Below are 21,168 nucleotides of genomic sequence, written 5' to 3' on the forward strand. Positions count from 1 at the left end.
TGCCGTGGCTTAGTTGGTCAAAGTGCAATCCTCACTGCTTTTGCCATCACAGCTGCCAAATGCAGTGCGTCACTTTACAGCTGAGTCGGTTTTTACCTTAACCTCGGTTTGCTAACGTTGTTCTTACGAATGTCTCTGTATGGTTTATGACCTTGAATCCATTTGATATGATTTCATTCTGAAAGCTATTGAGACACTATTGCCGGAACTGTTGAGCTGAGGGTGCCGTGGCTTAGTTGGTCAAAGTGCCTGTCTAGTAAACAGGAGATCCTGGGTTCGAATCCCAGCGGTGCCTGCGCACTGTTTCTATCTTTGTCAGAAGGATGTGCCCTCATGTCAGAATAGCATTTTTTTGCTCTTTAGCGTCTCAATTTGCTGCAGTGTTTGCAGAATCGATACCTTTTCTCACAGTGAAACACTGGTGCGCAGGTCTCTGTGGCGCAATCGGTCAGCGCGCTCGGCTGTTAACCGAGAGGATGGTGGTTCGAGCCCACCCAGGGACGTAGCGAGACAAATCTGTGCTGCTCATAGGTTCAGGTTTGGTCTTGCTGAGCTTCAAGTCATCACCAATCCTGCTGTGACAGGGGTTTTGTTGACGAGTCTTGTCCTGTTCCTGCTCCGGCCTTCACCTGGCTCCGTGGTCATCGCTTCACCTGTACCTCAGTGTTTGTTCTCTCTTCCTCAATGTTTGTTCTCTCTTCCTCCCGAGCTTGTGCAATCCTCACTGCTTTTGCCATCACAGCTGCCAAATGCAGTGCGTCACTTTACAGCTGAGTCGGTTTTTACCTTAACCTCGGTTTGCTAACGTTGTTCTTACGAATGTCTCTGTATGGTTTATGACCTTGAATCCATTTGATATGATTTCATTCTGAAAGCTATTGAGACACTATTGCCGGAACTGTTGAGCTGAGGGTGCCGTGGCTTAGTTGGTCAAAGTGCAATCCTCACTGCTTTTGCCATCACAGCTGCCAAATGCAGTGCGTCACTTTACAGCTGAGTCGGTTTTTACCTTAACCTCGGTTTGCTAACGTTGTTCTTACGAATGTCTCTGTATGGTTTATGACCTTGAATCCATTTGATATGATTTCATTCTGAAAGCTATTGAGACACTATTGCCGGAACTGTTGAGCTGAGGGTGCCGTGGCTTAGTTGGTCAAAGTGCCTGTCTAGTAAACAGGAGATCCTGGGTTCGAATCCCAGCGGTGCCTGCGCACTGTTTCTAACTTTGTCAGAAGGATGTGCCCTCATGTCAGAATAGCATTTTTTTGCTCTTTAGCGTCTCAATTTGCTGCAGTGTTTGCAGAATCGATACCTTTTCTCACAGTGAAACACTGGTGCGCAGGTCTCTGTGGCGCAATCGGTCAGCGCGCTCGGCTGTTAACCGAGAGGATGGTGGTTCGAGCCCACCCAGGGACGTAGCGAGACAAATCTGTGCTGCTCATAGGTTCAGGTTTGGTCTTGCTGAGCTTCAAGTCATCACCAATCCTGCTGTGACAGGGGTTTTGTTGACGAGTCTTGTCCTGTTCCTGCTCCGGCCTTCACCTGGCTCCGTGGTCATCGCTTCACCTGTACCTCAGTGTTTGTTCTCTCTTCCTCAATGTTTGTTCTCTCTTCCTCCCGAGCTTGTGCAATCCTCACTGCTTTTGCCATCACAGCTGCCAAATGCAGTGCGTCACTTTACAGCTGAGTCGGTTTTTACCTTAACCTCGGTTTGCTAACGTTGTTCTTACGAATGTCTCTGTATGGTTTATGACCTTGAATCCATTTGATATGATTTCATTCTGAAAGCTATTGAGACACTATTGCCGGAACTGTTGAGCTGAGGGTGCCGTGGCTTAGTTGGTCAAAGTGCAATCCTCACTGCTTTTGCCATCACAGCTGCCAAATGCAGTGCGTCACTTTACAGCTGAGTCGGTTTTTACCTTAACCTCGGTTTGCTAACGTTGTTCTTACGAATGTCTCTGTATGGTTTATGACCTTGAATCCATTTGATATGATTTCATTCTGAAAGCTATTGAGACACTATTGCCGGAACTGTTGAGCTGAGGGTGCCGTGGCTTAGTTGGTCAAAGTGCCTGTCTAGTAAACAGGAGATCCTGGGTTCGAATCCCAGCGGTGCCTGCGCACTGTTTCTATCTTTGTCAGAAGGATGTGCCCTCATGTCAGAATAGCATTTTTTTGCTCTTTAGCGTCTCAATTTGCTGCAGTGTTTGCAGAATCGATACCTTTTCTCACAGTGAAACACTGGTGCGCAGGTCTCTGTGGCGCAATCGGTCAGCGCGCTCGGCTGTTAACCGAGAGGATGGTGGTTCGAGCCCACCCAGGGACGTAGCGAGACAAATCTGTGCTGCTCATAGGTTTAGGTTTGGTCTTGCTGAGCTTCAAGTCATCACCAATCCTGCTGTGACAGGGGTTTTGTTGACGAGTCTTGTCCTGTTCCTGCTCCGGCCTTCACCTGGCTCCGTGGTCATCGCTTCACCTGTACCTCAGTGTTTGTTCTCTCTTCCTCAATGTTTGTTCTCTCTTCCTCCCGAGCTTGTGCAATCCTCACTGCTTTTGCCATCACAGCTGCCAAATGCAGTGCGTCACTTTACAGCTGAGTCGGTTTTTACCTTAACCTCGGTTTGCTAACGTTGTTCTTACGAATGTCTCTGTATGGTTTATGACCTTGAATCCATTTGATATGATTTCATTCTGAAAGCTATTGAGACACTATTGCCGGAACTGTTGAGCTGAGGGTGCCGTGGCTTAGTTGGTCAAAGTGCAATCCTCACTGCTTTTGCCATCACAGCTGCCAAATGCAGTGCGTCACTTTACAGCTGAGTCGGTTTTTACCTTAACCTCGGTTTGCTAACGTTGTTCTTACGAATGTCTCTGTATGGTTTATGACCTTGAATCCATTTGATATGATTTCATTCTGAAAGCTATTGAGACACTATTGCCGGAACTGTTGAGCTGAGGGTGCCGTGGCTTAGTTGGTCAAAGTGCCTGTCTAGTAAACAGGAGATCCTGGGTTCGAATCCCAGCGGTGCCTGCGCACTGTTTCTATCTTTGTCAGAAGGATGTGCCCTCATGTCAGAATAGCATTTTTTTGCTCTTTAGCGTCTCAATTTGCTGCAGTGTTTGCAGAATCGATACCTTTTCCCACAGTGAAACACTGGTGCGCAGGTCTCTGTGGCGCAATCGGTCAGCGCGCTCGGCTGTTAACCGAGAGGATGGTGGTTCGAGCCCACCCAGGGACGTAGCGAGACAAATCTGTGCTGCTCATAGGTTCAGGTTTGGTCTTGCTGAGCTTCAAGTCATCACCAATCCTGCTGTGACAGGGGTTTTGTTGACGAGTCTTGTCCTGTTCCTGCTCCGGCCTTCACCTGGCTCCGTGGTCATCGCTTCACCTGTACCTCAGTGTTTGTTCTCTCTTCCTCAATGTTTGTTCTCTCTTCCTCCCGAGCTTGTGCAATCCTCACTGCTTTTGCCATCACAGCTGCCAAATGCAGTGCGTCACTTTACAGCTGAGTCGGTTTTTACCTTAACCTCGGTTTGCTAACGTTGTTCTTACGAATGTCTCTGTATGGTTTATGACCTTGAATCCATTTGATATGATTTCATTCTGAAAGCTATTGAGACACTATTGCCGGAACTGTTGAGCTGAGGGTGCCGTGGCTTAGTTGGTCAAAGTGCAATCCTCACTGCTTTTGCCATCACAGCTGCCAAATGCAGTGCGTCACTTTACAGCTGAGTCGGTTTTTACCTTAACCTCGGTTTGCTAACGTTGTTCTTACGAATGTCTCTGTATGGTTTATGACCTTGAATCCATTTGATATGATTTCATTCTGAAAGCTATTGAGACACTATTGCCGGAACTGTTGAGCTGAGGGTGCCGTGGCTTAGTTGGTCAAAGTGCCTGTCTAGTAAACAGGAGATCCTGGGTTCGAATCCCAGCGGTGCCTGCGCACTGTTTCTATCTTTGTCAGAAGGATGTGCCCTCATGTCAGAATAGCATTTTTTTGCTCTTTAGCGTCTCAATTTGCTGCAGTGTTTGCAGAATCGATACCTTTTCTCACAGTGAAACACTGGTGCGCAGGTCTCTGTGGCGCAATCGGTCAGCGCGCTCGGCTGTTAACCGAGAGGATGGTGGTTCGAGCCCACCCAGGGACGTAGCGAGACAAATCTGTGCTGCTCATAGGTTCAGGTTTGGTCTTGCTGAGCTTCAAGTCATCACCAATCCTGCTGTGACAGGGGTTTTGTTGACGAGTCTTGTCCTGTTCCTGCTCCGGCCTTCACCTGGCTCCGTGGTCATCGCTTCACCTGTACCTCAGTGTTTGTTCTCTCTTCCTCAATGTTTGTTCTCTCTTCCTCCCGAGCTTGTGCAATCCTCACTGCTTTTGCCATCACAGCTGCCAAATGCAGTGCGTCACTTTACAGCTGAGTCGGTTTTTACCTTAACCTCGGTTTGCTAACGTTGTTCTTACGAATGTCTCTGTATGGTTTATGACCTTGAATCCATTTGATATGATTTCATTCTGAAAGCTATTGAGACACTATTGCCGGAACTGTTGAGCTGAGGGTGCCGTGGCTTAGTTGGTCAAAGTGCAATCCTCACTGCTTTTGCCATCACAGCTGCCAAATGCAGTGCGTCACTTTACAGCTGAGTCGGTTTTTACCTTAACCTCGGTTTGCTAACGTTGTTCTTACGAATGTCTCTGTATGGTTTATGACCTTGAATCCATTTGATATGATTTCATTCTGAAAGCTATTGAGACACTATTGCCGGAACTGTTGAGCTGAGGGTGCCGTGGCTTAGTTGGTCAAAGTGCCTGTCTAGTAAACAGGAGATCCTGGGTTCGAATCCCAGCGGTGCCTGCGCACTGTTTCTATCTTTGTCAGAAGGATGTGCCCTCATGTCAGAATAGCATTTTTTTGCTCTTTAGCGTCTCAATTTGCTGCAGTGTTTGCAGAATCGATACCTTTTCTCACAGTGAAACACTGGTGCGCAGGTCTCTGTGGCGCAATCGGTCAGCGCGCTCGGCTGTTAACCGAGAGGATGGTGGTTCGAGCCCACCCAGGGACGTAGCGAGACAAATCTGTGCTGCTCATAGGTTCAGGTTTGGTCTTGCTGAGCTTCAAGTCATCACCAATCCTGCTGTGACAGGGGTTTTGTTGACGAGTCTTGTCCTGTTCCTGCTCCGGCCTTCACCTGGCTCCGTGGTCATCGCTTCACCTGTACCTCAGTGTTTGTTCTCTCTTCCTCAATGTTTGTTCTCTCTTCCTCCCGAGCTTGTGCAATCCTCACTGCTTTTGCCATCACAGCTGCCAAATGCAGTGCGTCACTTTACAGCTGAGTCGGTTTTTACCTTAACCTCGGTTTGCTAACGTTGTTCTTACGAATGTCTCTGTATGGTTTATGACCTTGAATCCATTTGATATGATTTCATTCTGAAAGCTATTGAGACACTATTGCCGGAACTGTTGAGCTGAGGGTGCCGTGGCTTAGTTGGTCAAAGTGCAATCCTCACTGCTTTTGCCATCACAGCTGCCAAATGCAGTGCGTCACTTTACAGCTGAGTCGGTTTTTACCTTAACCTCGGTTCGCTAACGTTGTTCTTACGAATGTCTCTGTATGGTTTATGACCTTGAATCCATTTGATATGATTTCATTCTGAAAGCTATTGAGACACTATTGCCGGAACTGTTGAGCTGAGGGTGCCGTGGCTTAGTTGGTCAAAGTGCCTGTCTAGTAAACAGGAGATCCTGGGTTCGAATCCCAGCGGTGCCTGCGCACTGTTTCTATCTTTGTCAGAAGGATGTGCCCTCATGTCAGAATAGCATTTTTTTGCTCTTTAGCGTCTCAATTTGCTGCAGTGTTTGCAGAATCGATACCTTTTCTCACAGTGAAACACTGGTGCGCAGGTCTCTGTGGCGCAATCGGTCAGCGCGCTCGGCTGTTAACCGAGAGGATGGTGGTTCGAGCCCACCCAGGGACGTAGCGAGACAAATCTGTGCTGCTCATAGGTTTAGGTTTGGTCTTGCTGAGCTTCAAGTCATCACCAATCCTGCTGTGACAGGGGTTTTGTTGACGAGTCTTGTCCTGTTCCTGCTCCGGCCTTCACCTGGCTCCGTGGTCATCGCTTCACCTGTACCTCAGTGTTTGTTCTCTCTTCCTCAATGTTTGTTCTCTCTTCCTCCCGAGCTTGTGCAATCCTCACTGCTTTTGCCATCACAGCTGCCAAATGCAGTGCGTCACTTTACAGCTGAGTCGGTTTTTACCTTAACCTCGGTTTGCTAACGTTGTTCTTACGAATGTCTCTGTATGGTTTATGACCTTGAATCCATTTGATATGATTTCATTCTGAAAGCTATTGAGACACTATTGCCGGAACTGTTGAGCTGAGGGTGCCGTGGCTTAGTTGGTCAAAGTGCAATCCTCACTGCTTTTGCCATCACAGCTGCCAAATGCAGTGCGTCACTTTACAGCTGAGTCGGTTTTTACCTTAACCTCGGTTTGCTAACGTTGTTCTTACGAATGTCTCTGTATGGTTTATGACCTTGAATCCATTTGATATGATTTCATTCTGAAAGCTATTGAGACACTATTGCCGGAACTGTTGAGCTGAGGGTGCCGTGGCTTAGTTGGTCAAAGTGCCTGTCTAGTAAACAGGAGATCCTGGGTTCGAATCCCAGCGGTGCCTGCGCACTGTTTCTATCTTTGTCAGAAGGATGTGCCCTCATGTCAGAATAGCATTTTTTTGCTCTTTAGCGTCTCAATTTGCTGCAGTGTTTGCAGAATCGATACCTTTTCCCACAGTGAAACACTGGTGCGCAGGTCTCTGTGGCGCAATCGGTCAGCGCGCTCGGCTGTTAACCGAGAGGATGGTGGTTCGAGCCCACCCAGGGACGTAGCGAGACAAATCTGTGCTGCTCATAGGTTCAGGTTTGGTCTTGCTGAGCTTCAAGTCATCACCAATCCTGCTGTGACAGGGGTTTTGTTGACGAGTCTTGTCCTGTTCCTGCTCCGGCCTTCACCTGGCTCCGTGGTCATCGCTTCACCTGTACCTCAGTGTTTGTTCTCTCTTCCTCAATGTTTGTTCTCTCTTCCTCCCGAGCTTGTGCAATCCTCACTGCTTTTGCCATCACAGCTGCCAAATGCAGTGCGTCACTTTACAGCTGAGTCGGTTTTTACCTTAACCTCGGTTTGCTAACGTTGTTCTTACGAATGTCTCTGTATGGTTTATGACCTTGAATCCATTTGATATGATTTCATTCTGAAAGCTATTGAGACACTATTGCCGGAACTGTTGAGCTGAGGGTGCCGTGGCTTAGTTGGTCAAAGTGCAATCCTCACTGCTTTTGCCATCACAGCTGCCAAATGCAGTGCGTCACTTTACAGCTGAGTCGGTTTTTACCTTAACCTCGGTTTGCTAACGTTGTTCTTACGAATGTCTCTGTATGGTTTATGACCTTGAATCCATTTGATATGATTTCATTCTGAAAGCTATTGAGACACTATTGCCGGAACTGTTGAGCTGAGGGTGCCGTGGCTTAGTTGGTCAAAGTGCCTGTCTAGTAAACAGGAGATCCTGGGTTCGAATCCCAGCGGTGCCTGCGCACTGTTTCTATCTTTGTCAGAAGGATGTGCCCTCATGTCAGAATAGCATTTTTTTGCTCTTTAGCGTCTCAATTTGCTGCAGTGTTTGCAGAATCGATACCTTTTCTCACAGTGAAACACTGGTGCGCAGGTCTCTGTGGCGCAATCGGTCAGCGCGCTCGGCTGTTAACCGAGAGGATGGTGGTTCGAGCCCACCCAGGGACGTAGCGAGACAAATCTGTGCTGCTCATAGGTTCAGGTTTGGTCTTGCTGAGCTTCAAGTCATCACCAATCCTGCTGTGACAGGGGTTTTGTTGACGAGTCTTGTCCTGTTCCTGCTCCGGCCTTCACCTGGCTCCGTGGTCATCGCTTCACCTGTACCTCAGTGTTTGTTCTCTCTTCCTCAATGTTTGTTCTCTCTTCCTCCCGAGCTTGTGCAATCCTCACTGCTTTTGCCATCACAGCTGCCAAATGCAGTGCGTCACTTTACAGCTGAGTCGGTTTTTACCTTAACCTCGGTTTGCTAACGTTGTTCTTACGAATGTCTCTGTATGGTTTATGACCTTGAATCCATTTGATATGATTTCATTCTGAAAGCTATTGAGACACTATTGCCGGAACTGTTGAGCTGAGGGTGCCGTGGCTTAGTTGGTCAAAGTGCCTGTCTAGTAAACAGGAGATCCTGGGTTCGAATCCCAGCGGTGCCTGCGCACTGTTTCTATCTTTGTCAGAAGGATGTGCCCTCATGTCAGAATAGCATTTTTTTGCTCTTTAGCGTCTCAATTTGCTGCAGTGTTTGCAGAATCGATACCTTTTCTCACAGTGAAACACTGGTGCGCAGGTCTCTGTGGCGCAATCGGTCAGCGCGCTCGGCTGTTAACCGAGAGGATGGTGGTTCGAGCCCACCCAGGGACGTAGCGAGACAAATCTGTGCTGCTCATAGGTTCAGGTTTGGTCTTGCTGAGCTTCAAGTCATCACCAATCCTGCTGTGACAGGGGTTTTGTTGACGAGTCTTGTCCTGTTCCTGCTCCGGCCTTCACCTGGCTCTGTGGTCATCGCTTCACCTGTACCTCAGTGTTTGTTCTCTCTTCCTCAATGTTTGTTCTCTCTTCCTCCCGAGCTTGTGCAATCCTCACTGCTTTTGCCATCACAGCTGCCAAATGCAGTGCGTCACTTTACAGCTGAGTCGGTTTTTACCTTAACCTCGGTTTGCTAACGTTGTTCTTACGAATGTCTCTGTATGGTTTATGACCTTGAATCCATTTGATATGATTTCATTCTGAAAGCTATTGAGACACTATTGCCGGAACTGTTGAGCTGAGGGTGCCGTGGCTTAGTTGGTCAAAGTGCAATCCTCACTGCTTTTGCCATCACAGCTGCCAAATGCAGTGCGTCACTTTACAGCTGAGTCGGTTTTTACCTTAACCTCGGTTTGCTAACGTTGTTCTTACGAATGTCTCTGTATGGTTTATGACCTTGAATCCATTTGATATGATTTCATTCTGAAAGCTATTGAGACACTATTGCCGGAACTGTTGAGCTGAGGGTGCCGTGGCTTAGTTGGTCAAAGTGCCTGTCTAGTAAACAGGAGATCCTGGGTTCGAATCCCAGCGGTGCCTGCGCACTGTTTCTATCTTTGTCAGAAGGATGTGCCCTCATGTCAGAATAGCATTTTTTTGCTCTTTAGCGTCTCAATTTGCTGCAGTGTTTGCAGAATCGATACCTTTTCTCACAGTGAAACACTGGTGCGCAGGTCTCTGTGGCGCAATCGGTCAGCGCGCTCGGCTGTTAACCGAGAGGATGGTGGTTCGAGCCCACCCAGGGACGTAGCGAGACAAATCTGTGCTGCTCATAGGTTCAGGTTTGGTCTTGCTGAGCTTCAAGTCATCACCAATCCTGCTGTGACAGGGGTTTTGTTGACGAGTCTTGTCCTGTTCCTGCTCCGGCCTTCACCTGGCTCTGTGGTCATCGCTTCACCTGTACCTCAGTGTTTGTTCTCTCTTCCTCAATGTTTGTTCTCTCTTCCTCCCGAGCTTGTGCAATCCTCACTGCTTTTGCCATCACAGCTGCCAAATGCAGTGCGTCACTTTACAGCTGAGTCGGTTTTTACCTTAACCTCGGTTTGCTAACGTTGTTCTTACGAATGTCTCTGTATGGTTTATGACCTTGAATCCATTTGATATGATTTCATTCTGAAAGCTATTGAGACACTATTGCCGGAACTGTTGAGCTGAGGGTGCCGTGGCTTAGTTGGTCAAAGTGCAATCCTCACTGCTTTTGCCATCACAGCTGCCAAATGCAGTGCGTCACTTTACAGCTGAGTCGGTTTTTACCTTAACCTCGGTTTGCTAACGTTGTTCTTACGAATGTCTCTGTATGGTTTATGACCTTGAATCCATTTGATATGATTTCATTCTGAAAGCTATTGAGACACTATTGCCGGAACTGTTGAGCTGAGGGTGCCGTGGCTTAGTTGGTCAAAGTGCCTGTCTAGTAAACAGGAGATCCTGGGTTCGAATCCCAGCGGTGCCTGCGCACTGTTTCTATCTTTGTCAGAAGGATGTGCCCTCATGTCAGAATAGCATTTTTTTGCTCTTTAGCGTCTCAATTTGCTGCAGTGTTTGCAGAATCGATACCTTTTCTCACAGTGAAACACTGGTGCGCAGGTCTCTGTGGCGCAATCGGTCAGCGCGCTCGGCTGTTAACCGAGAGGATGGTGGTTCGAGCCCACCCAGGGACGTAGCGAGACAAATCTGTGCTGCTCATAGGTTCAGGTTTGGTCTTGCTGAGCTTCAAGTCATCACCAATCCTGCTGTGACAGGGGTTTTGTTGACGAGTCTTGTCCTGTTCCTGCTCCGGCCTTCACCTGGCTCCGTGGTCATCGCTTCACCTGTACCTCAGTGTTTGTTCTCTCTTCCTCAATGTTTGTTCTCTCTTCCTCCCGAGCTTGTGCAATCCTCACTGCTTTTGCCATCACAGCTGCCAAATGCAGTGCGTCACTTTACAGCTGAGTCGGTTTTTACCTTAACCTCGGTTTGCTAACGTTGTTCTTACGAATGTCTCTGTATGGTTTATGACCTTGAATCCATTTGATATGATTTCATTCTGAAAGCTATTGAGACACTATTGCCGGAACTGTTGAGCTGAGGGTGCCGTGGCTTAGTTGGTCAAAGTGCAATCCTCACTGCTTTTGCCATCACAGCTGCCAAATGCAGTGCGTCACTTTACAGCTGAGTCGGTTTTTACCTTAACCTCGGTTTGCTAACGTTGTTCTTACGAATGTCTCTGTATGGTTTATGACCTTGAATCCATTTGATATGATTTCATTCTGAAAGCTATTGAGACACTATTGCCGGAACTGTTGAGCTGAGGGTGCCGTGGCTTAGTTGGTCAAAGTGCCTGTCTAGTAAACAGGAGATCCTGGGTTCGAATCCCAGCGGTGCCTGCGCACTGTTTCTATCTTTGTCAGAAGGATGTGCCCTCATGTCAGAATAGCATTTTTTTGCTCTTTAGCGTCTCAATTTGCTGCAGTGTTTGCAGAATCGATACCTTTTCTCACAGTGAAACACTGGTGCGCAGGTCTCTGTGGCGCAATCGGTCAGCGCGCTCGGCTGTTAACCGAGAGGATGGTGGTTCGAGCCCACCCAGGGACGTAGCGAGACAAATCTGTGCTGCTCATAGGTTTAGGTTTGGTCTTGCTGAGCTTCAAGTCATCACCAATCCTGCTGTGACAGGGGTTTTGTTGACGAGTCTTGTCCTGTTCCTGCTCCGGCCTTCACCTGGCTCCGTGGTCATCGCTTCACCTGTACCTCAGTGTTTGTTCTCTCTTCCTCCCGAGCTTGTGCAATCCTCACTGCTTTTGCCATCACAGCTGCCAAATGCAGTGCGTCACTTTACAGCTGAGTCGGTTTTTACCTTAACCTCGGTTTGCTAACGTTCTTACGAATGTCTCTGTATGGTTTTTGACCTTGAATCCATTTGATATGATTTCATTCTGAAAGCTATTGAGACACTATTGCCGGAACTGTTGAGCTGAGGGTGCCGTGGCTTAGTTGGTCAAAGTGCCTGTCTAGTAAACAGGAGATCCTGGGTTCGAATCCCAGCGGTGCCTGCGCACTGTTTCTATCTTTGTCAGAAGGATGTGCCCTCATGTCAGAATAGCATTTTTTTGCTCTTTAGCGTCTCAATTTGCTGCAGTGTTTGCAGAATCGATACCTTTTCTCACAGTGAAACACTGGTGCGCAGGTCTCTGTGGCGCAATCGGTCAGCGCGCTCGGCTGTTAACCGAGAGGATGGTGGTTCGAGCCCACCCAGGGACGTAGCGAGACAAATCTGAGCTGCTCATAGGTTTAGGTTTGGTCTTGCTGAGCTTCAAGTCATCACCAATCCTGCTGTGACAGGGGTTTTGTTGACGAGTCTTGTCCTGTTCCTGCTCCGGCCTTCACCTGGCTCCGTGGTCATCGCTTCACCTGTACCTCAGTGTTTGTTCTCTCTTCCTCCCGAGCTTGTGCAATCCTCACTGCTTTTGCCATCACAGCTGCCAAATGCAGTGCGTCACTTTACAGCTGAGTCGGTTTTTACCTTAACCTCGGTTTGCTAACGTTGTTCTTACGAATGTCTCTGTATGGTTTATGACCTTGAATCCATTTGATATGATTTCATTCTGAAAGCTATTGAGACACTATTGCCGGAACTGTTGAGCTGAGGGTGCCGTGGCTTAGTTGGTCAAAGTGCCTGTCTAGTAAACAGGAGATCCTGGGTTCGAATCCCAGCGGTGCCTGCGCACTGTTTCTATCTTTGTCAGAAGGATGTGCCCTCATGTCAGAATAGCATTTTTTTGCTCTTTAGCGTCTCAATTTGCTGCAGTGTTTGCAGAATCGATACCTTTTCTCACAGTGAAACACTGGTGCGCAGTTCTCTGTGGCGCAATCGGTCAGCGCGCTCGGCAGTTAACCGAGAGGATGGTGGTTCGAGCCCACCCAGGGACGTAGCGAGACAAATCTGTGCTGCTCATAGGTTTAGGTTTGGTCTTGCTGAGCTTCAAGTCATCACCAATCCTGCTGTGACAGGGGTTTTGTTGACGAGTCTTGTCCTGTTCCTGCTCCGGCCTTCACCTGGCTCCGTGGTCATCGCTTCACCTGTACCTCAGTGTTTGTTCTCTCTTCCTCAATGTTTGTTCTCTCTTCCTCCCGAGCTTGTGCAATCCTCACTGCTTTTGCCATCACAGCTGCCAAATGCAGTGCGTCACTTTACAGCTGAGTCGGTTTTTACCTTAACCTCGGTTTGCTAACGTTGTTCTTACGAATGTCTCTGTATGGTTTATGACCTTGAATCCATTTGATATGATTTCATTCTGAAAGCTATTGAGACACTATTGCCGGAACTGTTGAGCTGAGGGTGCCGTGGCTTAGTTGGTCAAAGTGCCTGTCTAGTAAACAGGAGATCCTAGGTTCGAATCCCAGCGGTGCCTGCGCACTGTTTCTATCTTTGTCAGAAGGATGTGCCCTCATGTCAGAATAGCATTTTTTTGCTCTTTAGCGTCTCAATTTGCTGCAGTGTTTGCAGAATCGATACCTTTTCTCACAGTGAAACACTGGTGCGCAGGTCTCTGTGGCGCAATCGGTCAGCGCGCTCGGCTGTTAACCGAGAGGATGGTGGTTCGAGCCCACCCAGGGACGTAGCGAGACAAATCTGAGCTGCTCATAGGTTTAGGTTTGGTCTTGCTGAGCTTCAAGTCATCACCAATCCTGCTGTGACAGGGGTTTTGTTGACGAGTCTTGTCCTGTTCCTGCTCCGGCCTTCACCTGGCTCCGTGGTCATCGCTTCACCTGTACCTCAGTGTTTGTTCTCTCTTCCTCAATGTTTGTTCTCTCTTCCTCCCGAGCTTGTGCAATCCTCACTGCTTTTGCCATCACAGCTGCCAAATGCAGTGCGTCACTTTACAGCTGAGTCGGTTTTTACCTTAACCTCGGTTTGCTAACGTTGTTCTTACGAATGTCTCTGTATGGTTTATGACCTTGAATCCATTTGATATGATTTCATTCTGAAAGCTATTGAGACACTATTGCCGGAACTGTTGAGCTGAGGGTGCCGTGGCTTAGTTGGTCAAAGTGCCTGTCTAGTAAACAGGAGATCCTGGGTTCGAATCCCAGCGGTGCCTGCGCACTGTTTCTATCTTTGTCAGAAGGATGTGCCCTCATGTCAGAATAGCATTTTTTTGCTCTTTAGCGTCTCAATTTGCTGCAGTGTTTGCAGAATCGATACCTTTTCTCACAGTGAAACACTGGTGCGCAGGTCTCTGTGGCGCAATCGGTCAGCGCGCTCGGCTGTTAACCGAGAGGATGGTGGTTCGAGCCCACCCAGGGACGTAGCGAGACAAATCTGTGCTGCTCATAGGTTTAGGTTTGGTCTTGCTGAGCTTCAAGTCATCACCAATCCTGCTGTGACAGGGGTTTTGTTGACGAGTCTTGTCCTGTTCCTGCTCCGGCCTTCACCTGGCTCCGTGGTCATCGCTTCACCTGTACCTCAGTGTTTGTTCTCTCTTCCTCCCGAGCTTGTGCAATCCTCACTGCTTTTGCCATCACAGCTGCCAAATGCAGTGCGTCACTTTACAGCTGAGTCGGTTTTTACCTTAACCTCGGTTTGCTAACGTTGTTCTTACGAATGTCTCTGTATGGTTTATGACCTTGAATCCATTTGATATGATTTCATTCTGAAAGCTATTGAGACACTATTGCCGGAACTGTTGAGCTGAGGGTGCCGTGGCTTAGTTGGTCAAAGTGCCTGTCTAGTAAACAGGAGATCCTGGGTTCGAATCCCAGCGGTGCCTGCGCACTGTTTCTATCTTTGTCAGAAGGATGTGCCCTCATGTCAGAATAGCATTTTTTTGCTCTTTAGCGTCTCAATTTGCTGCAGTGTTTGCAGAATCGATACCTTTTCTCACAGTGAAACACTGGTGCGCAGGTCTCTGTGGCGCAATCGGTCAGCGCGCTCGGCTGTTAACCGAGAGGATGGTGGTTCGAGCCCACCCAGGGACGTAGCGAGACAAATCTGTGCTGCTCATAGGTTTAGGTTTGGTCTTGCTGAGCTTCAAGTCATCACCAATCCTGCTGTGACAGGGGTTTTGTTGACGAGTCTTGTCCTGTTCCTGCTCTGGCCTTCACCTGGCTCCGTGGTCATCGCTTCACCTGTACCTCAGTGTTTGTTCTCTCTTCCTCAATGTTTGTTCTCTCTTCCTCCCGAGCTTGTGCAATCCTCACTGCTTTTGCCATCACAGCTGCCAAATGCAGTGCGTCACTTTACAGCTGAGTCGGTTTTTACCTTAACCTCGGTTTGCTAACGTTGTTCTTACGAATGTCTCTGTATGGTTTATGACCTTGAATCCATTTGATATGATTTCATTCTGAAAGCTATTGAGACACTATTGCCGGAACTGTTGAGCTGAGGGTGCCGTGGCTTAGTTGGTCAAAGTGCAATCCTCACTGCTTTTGCCATCACAGCTGCCAAATGCAATGCGTCACTTTACAGCTGAGTCGGTTTTTACCTTAACCTCGGTTTGCTAACGTTGTTCTTACGAATGTCTCTGTATGGTTTATGACCTTGAATCCATTTGATATGATTTCATTCTGAAAGCTATTGAGACACTATTGCCGGAACTGTTGAGCTGAGGGTGCCGTGGCTTAGTTGGTCAAAGTGCCTGTCTAGTAAACAGGAGATCCTGGGTTCGAATCCCAGCGGTGCCTGCGCACTGTTTCTATCTTTGTCAGAAGGATGTGCCCTCATGTCAGAATAGCATTTTTTTGCTCTTTAGCGTCTCAATTTGCTGCAGTGTTTGCAGAATCGATACCTTTTCTCACAGTGAAACACTGGTGCGCAGGTCTCTGTGGCGCAATCGGTCAGCGCGCTCGGCTGTTAACCGAGAGGATGGTGGTTCGAGCCCACCCAGGGACGTAGCGAGACAAATCTGTGCTGCTCATAGGTTTAGGTTTGGTCTTGCTGAGCTTCAAGTCATCACCAATCCTGCTGTGACAGGGGTTTTGTTGACGAGTCTTGTCCTGTTCCTGCTCCGGCCTTCACCTGGCTCCGTGGTCATCGCTTCACCTGTACCTCAGTGTTTGTTCTCTCTTCCTCAATGTTTGTTCTCTCTTCCTCCCGAGCTTGTGCAATCCTCACTGCTTTTGCCATCACAGCTGCCAAATGCAGTGCGTCACTTTACAGCTGAGTCGGTTTTTACCTTAACCTCGGTTTGCTAACGTTGTTCTTACGAATGTCTCTGTATGGTTTATGACCTTGAATCCATTTGATATGATTTCATTCTGAAAGCTATTGAGACACTATTGCCGGAACTGTTGAGCTGAGGGTGCCGTGGCTTAGTTGGTCAAAGTGCCTGTCTAGTAAACAGGAGATCCTGGGTTCGAATCCCAGCGGTGCCTGCGCACTGTTTCTATCTTTGTCAGAAGGATGTGCCCTCATGTTATAGTTATATTTCTATGTCATCATATCGTAATGTATCATATGTACATATGTTCAAAATGTTAAGTCTCACTATCTATAATTCAATGATTACAGGTGAAAATGTTAATTCCAGATATCAATATACAGTACGTCGGCCTACATATTATAATTATTATAATAATTATAACTAGTAAAAACTTTCTTTCTTGATATTAATTATTGAATTCTCACCTGTCAAAATGTTCATAATCAATACTAATTCAATTGTTAGTAGTAAAAATATTCAATCTTGATATCTATAATTACTTTATAACTAGTTGCAATGTTAATTGTAGATTGTAGATTTTTTAGATTGTAGATTTATAGTCATAATTCCAATTCAAGATATCTTTAATAACGCTTAATTAAAGATATCTACAATGCAATTGTAGATATCTGAAATACATTTACAACATGTTCAAATCTCATTCTGGATATGTTGACTTTAAATATAACTAGTGACACTGACACTTTTCACTAGTTATAAGTGAATTTTCACTGGTTATAATGACATGTTGATATCTGAAAGGACACTATTACTAGTAATAATCAATAACCAACTACTGACATAACTAAAACTGCTTTTGTAACTAGTCACAAGTACAATTTAGATAGGATGGAATTACGACTAGTCAGAATGTCATTGTAGATATCTTGAATTTGAGTTTTCACTAGTAAGAATTCAGCTGTTGATATATGCACATATCTGAAATGAAAGTCTTGAATATTCATGAGCACATTACTAGTAAGAATTCAGTTGTTGATATGTATCTACATATCCAAAATGAAACCGTTGATATGTACTATATCCGAAATTAAACTGTTGATAAGCACATATCCAAGAGAATGAACTCCCGCACACTGCTACTTGAAATGCAACACCTTTATTGTAGTAACGTTTCGGTCCAACCGGACCTTCGTCAGACTAGTGAGTGAGTTACTAGTAAGAATTCAGTTGTTGATATGTACTACCTATCCTAAATGAAACTCTTGAATATTCATGTGTAGGCTACATGTATGGCGAGGTCGACTACTGATCTTGCCAATGATAAACCGGCAGTGGGAAAGGAGAAGCCAACTGTTGATTTGCCGAGGGTGGTAAATTGTTACTAGTAGGCTAAGCCTCAGTGATTAAATGTTAAAAAGGCTTGCCATATGACTTCTTAGTACCAAAGATGTCAACAAAATAAGAAGAAAAAACATCACTTTAAGAATGTGAACGCTAAAAGATTTGTTCGAAAATGCAATCCATTCCACGTCAGTTTTATTGATTAGGCTAGATTTAATTGAAAGTTAAAATAGTTCACGTAATTCATGCACTTGCAATGATGAACAGAAGCACAGCATGAAACCATGATATGTAAACACAAAGAAGTCTGTCAGAGAGTCTTTCAATCGTGGTGCTTTTTGACCCATTCATATTATTTACCCTATTCTATTCTTATTCAGAGTTACAGCATGGTTTGAGTGTATCCAGCATGCATTGTGTGGAAGGCAATCAACAGAGTCTCCACTCAACCTGACTGGCAGGAGGAAAACCAGGGAGAATATGCAACAGAAAGGACCGGGAATCAAACCCACAACCCTCTGGCTTTTGGCCATAACAACCCATTGTGGTCCTTTATTTTAATAAAACTAGAAAAAACACTGGACACTTAGTACAAGAGAAGCAAAACCTTCAGAATAATACACATCACTTAAAGCAACACAGTTTTCAACCACATACCCTCACATACACAATCATTTTGACATAATCACTCACAAAGCTGATTCTCACCACTGACGACTGACAACCTCAGAACAGCTAAATTATAGTCCTGAACAAGAGAAATTATGTTACTGCTAAGGCTGCTGGGTAACCAAATGAGAACCATGGGAGCAGGGATACACCACAACAGAACACAGAGGGCACCAGCATCACAATATTAAGGCTAACTCCACATTGACACCTGCCTACACATAAATTAACTGTTGTTTTTTTTCCAGTTTAAAATAAAGATAGCAGAAAGAAAGCAGCCACTAGTAGTGATCAATTTTACATATCCTTGTGTCAGTTTTAGATATCTGTTGTGTCTGTATCTGCCGAATCAGTTTTACATGAGGTACTGGAATGTTTACAAAGGTCTCAGGTGTTAATTTTTAATTTTGCTTAAAACACTAAAGGCAAACAAAGCATTATATCCCAAAGATCATTTGCCTGTGCAAAATGATACATTGCTACCATTTAATCAGACTGTACAACCTGAATCATAGATTTGTATTTGTACGTCTTTTTTTTATTGACCACTATTGATGACTGATGCTGATCAGGAATTAAGTGAGTCTCCTGTAAATATTAATATTGTCTGTAAAATGTGAGAAATGGTTAATTGTCATATTCATTTGTTTGATATTATTTTCATCACTCATTTGTAGCCAAAATTAAGAAAAACAATTTATTATTATGATCTGATATAGGGTAACTTTTTCAATATTAATTAATGTTAAATATTAATTGCCATATTAATGTGCTGTGGCGCTCAGCAGTTTTCATTGTTAACTGACAGTAGAGCTCAGCTTTGTTGTTTCATATGCCACCACTTGATGGCATCCAAGTCCCAATTTTTCTTAAATCTAACAGAATAAGCCCTTGTTTAAAAAATGTGAACAAATATGGAAAAAGAAAACAAAAAGTCATGACCTAGGAACAGGAGATTACATGTAAAGCTGTTACATCTTATTTTAGATTATTTTAAAAACATTTACTCTATAACAGTCAGATTGCAAATACAGTTGGGGGGGGGGGGGGGGGGGGGTTAACACGTTATAAAGGTAAAAAAAGATGGTAACACTATTCAAATTACATTGTGTAAAATAATTCATGTTAATTTAACTGAATATTCCCAGGATTTTGAGGACGAAGTAATCCAAAAGTAATTGGAAATCATTAAGTCAAGTCAAGTTATTTATTGGTCTTAATCAATGCATGGATGAGTTTTTAGCCTCTGTACCTTTGTAGAATAGTGTGCATTGTTGTGTTGGGAGTTGCTGCTGATTCCAATCTCAGCCAGTAATCTGTAATGGGTTACATTTTACATAATCATAATCGTAACGGGCGGTACAGTGTCGCAGACTGTTGTTTTACAGCCAGAAGGTTGCAGGTTTGATTCCCGGCCCTTTCTGTGTGGAGTTTGCATGTTCTCTCCATGTTCTCCTGGGTTTCCTCCTGTCTGTCTATCTGCGTTAGCCCTGTGTCGGACTGGGGACCTGTCCAGGGTGCCAGAGTGAATGAATGAATAATCTGTATGGATTACATGTTGAAAGTAGTTTTACCAGCTGTGTGTTCTGGTATGACTTTACGAGCCATTGGACCAGAAACGGCCGATGCGAGTTGGACTTAACAAGACAATATCCATCTATTGTTTGAAGACAAAAAACATCATTATCTTCTCTCTAACTGCAGCAACCACATGAAATGGAAAACTGATTAGATGGCGTAGTTCTGATAGGATACTAGGGTAACTATAGGGTACAAGGGTAACTGATATAGGATACAAGGGGGTACAAGGGTAATTGATGTAGGATACTAAGGTAACTATAGGATACAAGGGTAACTGATATAGGATACAAGGGGGTACAAGGGTAATTGATGTAGGATACTAAGGTAACTATAGGGTACAAGGGTAACTGATATATGAGGGTAACTATAGGTTATACCCCATTTGCTTGATTCTTATTGATTGATTTTTTCTTTACTATATCCTATTATTGTTTTGCTGCAGCAACACCCCAATTTCCACAGGGAATCATAAAGGTTTCATCTAATCTTGATAAGTTTATTGGCCATTGTACACAAGGTCGTTGGAATTTGTTTTTCCACATATCTATTCTAGAAAACCCATACATACACATGCATGTCTTCACAGCATGCGCACACACACACACACACACACACACACCAGTCTTTCCTTGCCTTATCATAAATATTCATGTGTAGGTATGAGAAAAGGCACATGGCTACTAGAGAGCAAAAGTAGGAAAGACATATTTTTCAAGTGAGTAAGGCACTATTCTCAAGCTAGCTACACCACAAACCACTGCCAATGGTCAGCTAGAGTTACTGCTCTTTTCCAGTGCTATGATCCTTGAGATCCAGTGGAAACAATGCTGCTTCACCAGCATCACAGAATAGCAGAATGTTTTAATAGTTACAATCTTCTCATATTCATTTCAATTTAGTCTTTTGTTCAACAGCTCATAGCCATGATAAGATCTAGTATACACTTACACAGTACATAACACAGAATCATTTTTCTCCCATCCCCTTACCACTAATGCAGTACAAGCATATGGTCTCAGAATGGGGGATGGGAACAAAATAGCAATATTTTGTAGGTTTTAAGGGGATTCATAAACTATTACATTTCTAGAATTATAATAAGTTTACCTTGGTGACTTTTTACTCAATTTTAAATAGTATTTACTTATTTCAAATAGCGTTTGTCAGGCAACATCTATTTCAAGCAAATATAATTGTGCCTACTCAGCACACAGGCTGCTACTTCTAAGGCCACCAACTGCGCATGCTCAGTATATGCTGCATTCAAGTCCCATGGGAAAAAGCTTCAGGGTGATATGTTTAAAAGCACTTAGGCTACTTGGAAGTGTTCACATGTTCAGACTCGTTTGAGGCCATCAAAATGCCATGATTGTAGTATTGTAGATTGTACTTAGGTGATCAGCTTTTTCCACACATGCACTTAGTGATGATAGTCTACATTTGAGTTCCTGCTTTACAACAATATAATATCATGATAAACTGCGACCAGTTTGGTGCTTTGAGAAGGCGTGGCACTCACACAACAGTTTTTGGTTTCAGTCTGTGGCTTCAATCATAAAACTCCAATAGACAGTTAGGCTACTTTAGACTATATGTTAATTTATAGGCACAGAGCTGACAAGATGGATAACAATTAGGCTACACAGTAATCTAACCCAGAGAAAAAAAAGTTAGGCTAAAATACAGCCTTAAACATACAGAGCGAAAGATTACTATAATAGGCCTACTAGTAGCCTATCACAATAGGGACTTAGCGTGTTACTCTATAGAGAG

The 21,168-nt window shown here is 45.1% G+C and overlaps 39 non-coding genes across 39 annotated transcripts; all 39 read left to right on the forward strand.

The window, feature by feature from the left end:
• The first annotated feature begins 221 nt into the window (after positions 1-221).
• trnat-agu (transfer RNA threonine (anticodon AGU)) lies at positions 222-295 on the forward strand. Its single transcript has one exon. It is a non-coding gene; the product is annotated as a tRNA-Thr (tRNA).
• A 134-nt stretch (positions 296-429) lies between these two features.
• On the forward strand, positions 430-503 carry trnan-guu (transfer RNA asparagine (anticodon GUU)). The gene has a single exon. It is a non-coding gene; the product is annotated as a tRNA-Asn (tRNA).
• A 631-nt stretch (positions 504-1,134) lies between these two features.
• Positions 1,135-1,208, forward strand: trnat-agu (transfer RNA threonine (anticodon AGU)). The gene has a single exon. It is a non-coding gene; the product is annotated as a tRNA-Thr (tRNA).
• A 134-nt stretch (positions 1,209-1,342) lies between these two features.
• Positions 1,343-1,416, forward strand: trnan-guu (transfer RNA asparagine (anticodon GUU)). The gene has a single exon. It is a non-coding gene; the product is annotated as a tRNA-Asn (tRNA).
• Positions 1,417-2,047: 631 nt separating this feature from the next.
• Positions 2,048-2,121, forward strand: trnat-agu (transfer RNA threonine (anticodon AGU)). Its single transcript has one exon. It is a non-coding gene; the product is annotated as a tRNA-Thr (tRNA).
• A 134-nt stretch (positions 2,122-2,255) lies between these two features.
• trnan-guu (transfer RNA asparagine (anticodon GUU)) lies at positions 2,256-2,329 on the forward strand. Its single transcript has one exon. It is a non-coding gene; the product is annotated as a tRNA-Asn (tRNA).
• Positions 2,330-2,960: 631 nt separating this feature from the next.
• trnat-agu (transfer RNA threonine (anticodon AGU)) lies at positions 2,961-3,034 on the forward strand. The gene has a single exon. It is a non-coding gene; the product is annotated as a tRNA-Thr (tRNA).
• Positions 3,035-3,168: 134 nt separating this feature from the next.
• trnan-guu (transfer RNA asparagine (anticodon GUU)) lies at positions 3,169-3,242 on the forward strand. The gene has a single exon. It is a non-coding gene; the product is annotated as a tRNA-Asn (tRNA).
• Positions 3,243-3,873: 631 nt separating this feature from the next.
• trnat-agu (transfer RNA threonine (anticodon AGU)) lies at positions 3,874-3,947 on the forward strand. The gene has a single exon. It is a non-coding gene; the product is annotated as a tRNA-Thr (tRNA).
• A 134-nt stretch (positions 3,948-4,081) lies between these two features.
• On the forward strand, positions 4,082-4,155 carry trnan-guu (transfer RNA asparagine (anticodon GUU)). Its single transcript has one exon. It is a non-coding gene; the product is annotated as a tRNA-Asn (tRNA).
• A 631-nt stretch (positions 4,156-4,786) lies between these two features.
• Positions 4,787-4,860, forward strand: trnat-agu (transfer RNA threonine (anticodon AGU)). The gene has a single exon. It is a non-coding gene; the product is annotated as a tRNA-Thr (tRNA).
• A 134-nt stretch (positions 4,861-4,994) lies between these two features.
• trnan-guu (transfer RNA asparagine (anticodon GUU)) lies at positions 4,995-5,068 on the forward strand. The gene has a single exon. It is a non-coding gene; the product is annotated as a tRNA-Asn (tRNA).
• A 631-nt stretch (positions 5,069-5,699) lies between these two features.
• Positions 5,700-5,773, forward strand: trnat-agu (transfer RNA threonine (anticodon AGU)). The gene has a single exon. It is a non-coding gene; the product is annotated as a tRNA-Thr (tRNA).
• Positions 5,774-5,907: 134 nt separating this feature from the next.
• On the forward strand, positions 5,908-5,981 carry trnan-guu (transfer RNA asparagine (anticodon GUU)). The gene has a single exon. It is a non-coding gene; the product is annotated as a tRNA-Asn (tRNA).
• A 631-nt stretch (positions 5,982-6,612) lies between these two features.
• Positions 6,613-6,686, forward strand: trnat-agu (transfer RNA threonine (anticodon AGU)). Its single transcript has one exon. It is a non-coding gene; the product is annotated as a tRNA-Thr (tRNA).
• Positions 6,687-6,820: 134 nt separating this feature from the next.
• On the forward strand, positions 6,821-6,894 carry trnan-guu (transfer RNA asparagine (anticodon GUU)). The gene has a single exon. It is a non-coding gene; the product is annotated as a tRNA-Asn (tRNA).
• Positions 6,895-7,525: 631 nt separating this feature from the next.
• On the forward strand, positions 7,526-7,599 carry trnat-agu (transfer RNA threonine (anticodon AGU)). The gene has a single exon. It is a non-coding gene; the product is annotated as a tRNA-Thr (tRNA).
• Positions 7,600-7,733: 134 nt separating this feature from the next.
• trnan-guu (transfer RNA asparagine (anticodon GUU)) lies at positions 7,734-7,807 on the forward strand. Its single transcript has one exon. It is a non-coding gene; the product is annotated as a tRNA-Asn (tRNA).
• Positions 7,808-8,215: 408 nt separating this feature from the next.
• trnat-agu (transfer RNA threonine (anticodon AGU)) lies at positions 8,216-8,289 on the forward strand. The gene has a single exon. It is a non-coding gene; the product is annotated as a tRNA-Thr (tRNA).
• Positions 8,290-8,423: 134 nt separating this feature from the next.
• Positions 8,424-8,497, forward strand: trnan-guu (transfer RNA asparagine (anticodon GUU)). Its single transcript has one exon. It is a non-coding gene; the product is annotated as a tRNA-Asn (tRNA).
• Positions 8,498-9,128: 631 nt separating this feature from the next.
• On the forward strand, positions 9,129-9,202 carry trnat-agu (transfer RNA threonine (anticodon AGU)). Its single transcript has one exon. It is a non-coding gene; the product is annotated as a tRNA-Thr (tRNA).
• Positions 9,203-9,336: 134 nt separating this feature from the next.
• On the forward strand, positions 9,337-9,410 carry trnan-guu (transfer RNA asparagine (anticodon GUU)). Its single transcript has one exon. It is a non-coding gene; the product is annotated as a tRNA-Asn (tRNA).
• A 631-nt stretch (positions 9,411-10,041) lies between these two features.
• On the forward strand, positions 10,042-10,115 carry trnat-agu (transfer RNA threonine (anticodon AGU)). The gene has a single exon. It is a non-coding gene; the product is annotated as a tRNA-Thr (tRNA).
• A 134-nt stretch (positions 10,116-10,249) lies between these two features.
• Positions 10,250-10,323, forward strand: trnan-guu (transfer RNA asparagine (anticodon GUU)). The gene has a single exon. It is a non-coding gene; the product is annotated as a tRNA-Asn (tRNA).
• Positions 10,324-10,954: 631 nt separating this feature from the next.
• Positions 10,955-11,028, forward strand: trnat-agu (transfer RNA threonine (anticodon AGU)). Its single transcript has one exon. It is a non-coding gene; the product is annotated as a tRNA-Thr (tRNA).
• A 134-nt stretch (positions 11,029-11,162) lies between these two features.
• trnan-guu (transfer RNA asparagine (anticodon GUU)) lies at positions 11,163-11,236 on the forward strand. The gene has a single exon. It is a non-coding gene; the product is annotated as a tRNA-Asn (tRNA).
• A 384-nt stretch (positions 11,237-11,620) lies between these two features.
• Positions 11,621-11,694, forward strand: trnat-agu (transfer RNA threonine (anticodon AGU)). Its single transcript has one exon. It is a non-coding gene; the product is annotated as a tRNA-Thr (tRNA).
• A 134-nt stretch (positions 11,695-11,828) lies between these two features.
• Positions 11,829-11,902, forward strand: trnan-guu (transfer RNA asparagine (anticodon GUU)). The gene has a single exon. It is a non-coding gene; the product is annotated as a tRNA-Asn (tRNA).
• Positions 11,903-12,289: 387 nt separating this feature from the next.
• On the forward strand, positions 12,290-12,363 carry trnat-agu (transfer RNA threonine (anticodon AGU)). The gene has a single exon. It is a non-coding gene; the product is annotated as a tRNA-Thr (tRNA).
• Positions 12,364-12,496: 133 nt separating this feature from the next.
• trnan-guu (transfer RNA asparagine (anticodon GUU)) lies at positions 12,497-12,571 on the forward strand. The gene has a single exon. It is a non-coding gene; the product is annotated as a tRNA-Asn (tRNA).
• A 408-nt stretch (positions 12,572-12,979) lies between these two features.
• On the forward strand, positions 12,980-13,053 carry trnat-agu (transfer RNA threonine (anticodon AGU)). The gene has a single exon. It is a non-coding gene; the product is annotated as a tRNA-Thr (tRNA).
• Positions 13,054-13,187: 134 nt separating this feature from the next.
• trnan-guu (transfer RNA asparagine (anticodon GUU)) lies at positions 13,188-13,261 on the forward strand. The gene has a single exon. It is a non-coding gene; the product is annotated as a tRNA-Asn (tRNA).
• A 408-nt stretch (positions 13,262-13,669) lies between these two features.
• Positions 13,670-13,743, forward strand: trnat-agu (transfer RNA threonine (anticodon AGU)). Its single transcript has one exon. It is a non-coding gene; the product is annotated as a tRNA-Thr (tRNA).
• Positions 13,744-13,877: 134 nt separating this feature from the next.
• On the forward strand, positions 13,878-13,951 carry trnan-guu (transfer RNA asparagine (anticodon GUU)). The gene has a single exon. It is a non-coding gene; the product is annotated as a tRNA-Asn (tRNA).
• A 387-nt stretch (positions 13,952-14,338) lies between these two features.
• Positions 14,339-14,412, forward strand: trnat-agu (transfer RNA threonine (anticodon AGU)). The gene has a single exon. It is a non-coding gene; the product is annotated as a tRNA-Thr (tRNA).
• A 134-nt stretch (positions 14,413-14,546) lies between these two features.
• trnan-guu (transfer RNA asparagine (anticodon GUU)) lies at positions 14,547-14,620 on the forward strand. The gene has a single exon. It is a non-coding gene; the product is annotated as a tRNA-Asn (tRNA).
• A 631-nt stretch (positions 14,621-15,251) lies between these two features.
• trnat-agu (transfer RNA threonine (anticodon AGU)) lies at positions 15,252-15,325 on the forward strand. The gene has a single exon. It is a non-coding gene; the product is annotated as a tRNA-Thr (tRNA).
• A 134-nt stretch (positions 15,326-15,459) lies between these two features.
• On the forward strand, positions 15,460-15,533 carry trnan-guu (transfer RNA asparagine (anticodon GUU)). The gene has a single exon. It is a non-coding gene; the product is annotated as a tRNA-Asn (tRNA).
• Positions 15,534-15,941: 408 nt separating this feature from the next.
• On the forward strand, positions 15,942-16,015 carry trnat-agu (transfer RNA threonine (anticodon AGU)). The gene has a single exon. It is a non-coding gene; the product is annotated as a tRNA-Thr (tRNA).
• The last annotated feature ends 5,153 nt before the right edge of the window (positions 16,016-21,168 follow it).

Source organism: Centroberyx affinis, unplaced genomic scaffold (assembly GCF_046629955.1).
Source record: "Centroberyx affinis isolate AG114_WGS23_722 - 3 ecotype Tasmania unplaced genomic scaffold, CSIRO-AGI_Caff_v1 ptg006008l_1, whole genome shotgun sequence".
Taxonomy (NCBI): domain Eukaryota; kingdom Metazoa; phylum Chordata; class Actinopteri; order Beryciformes; family Berycidae; genus Centroberyx; species Centroberyx affinis.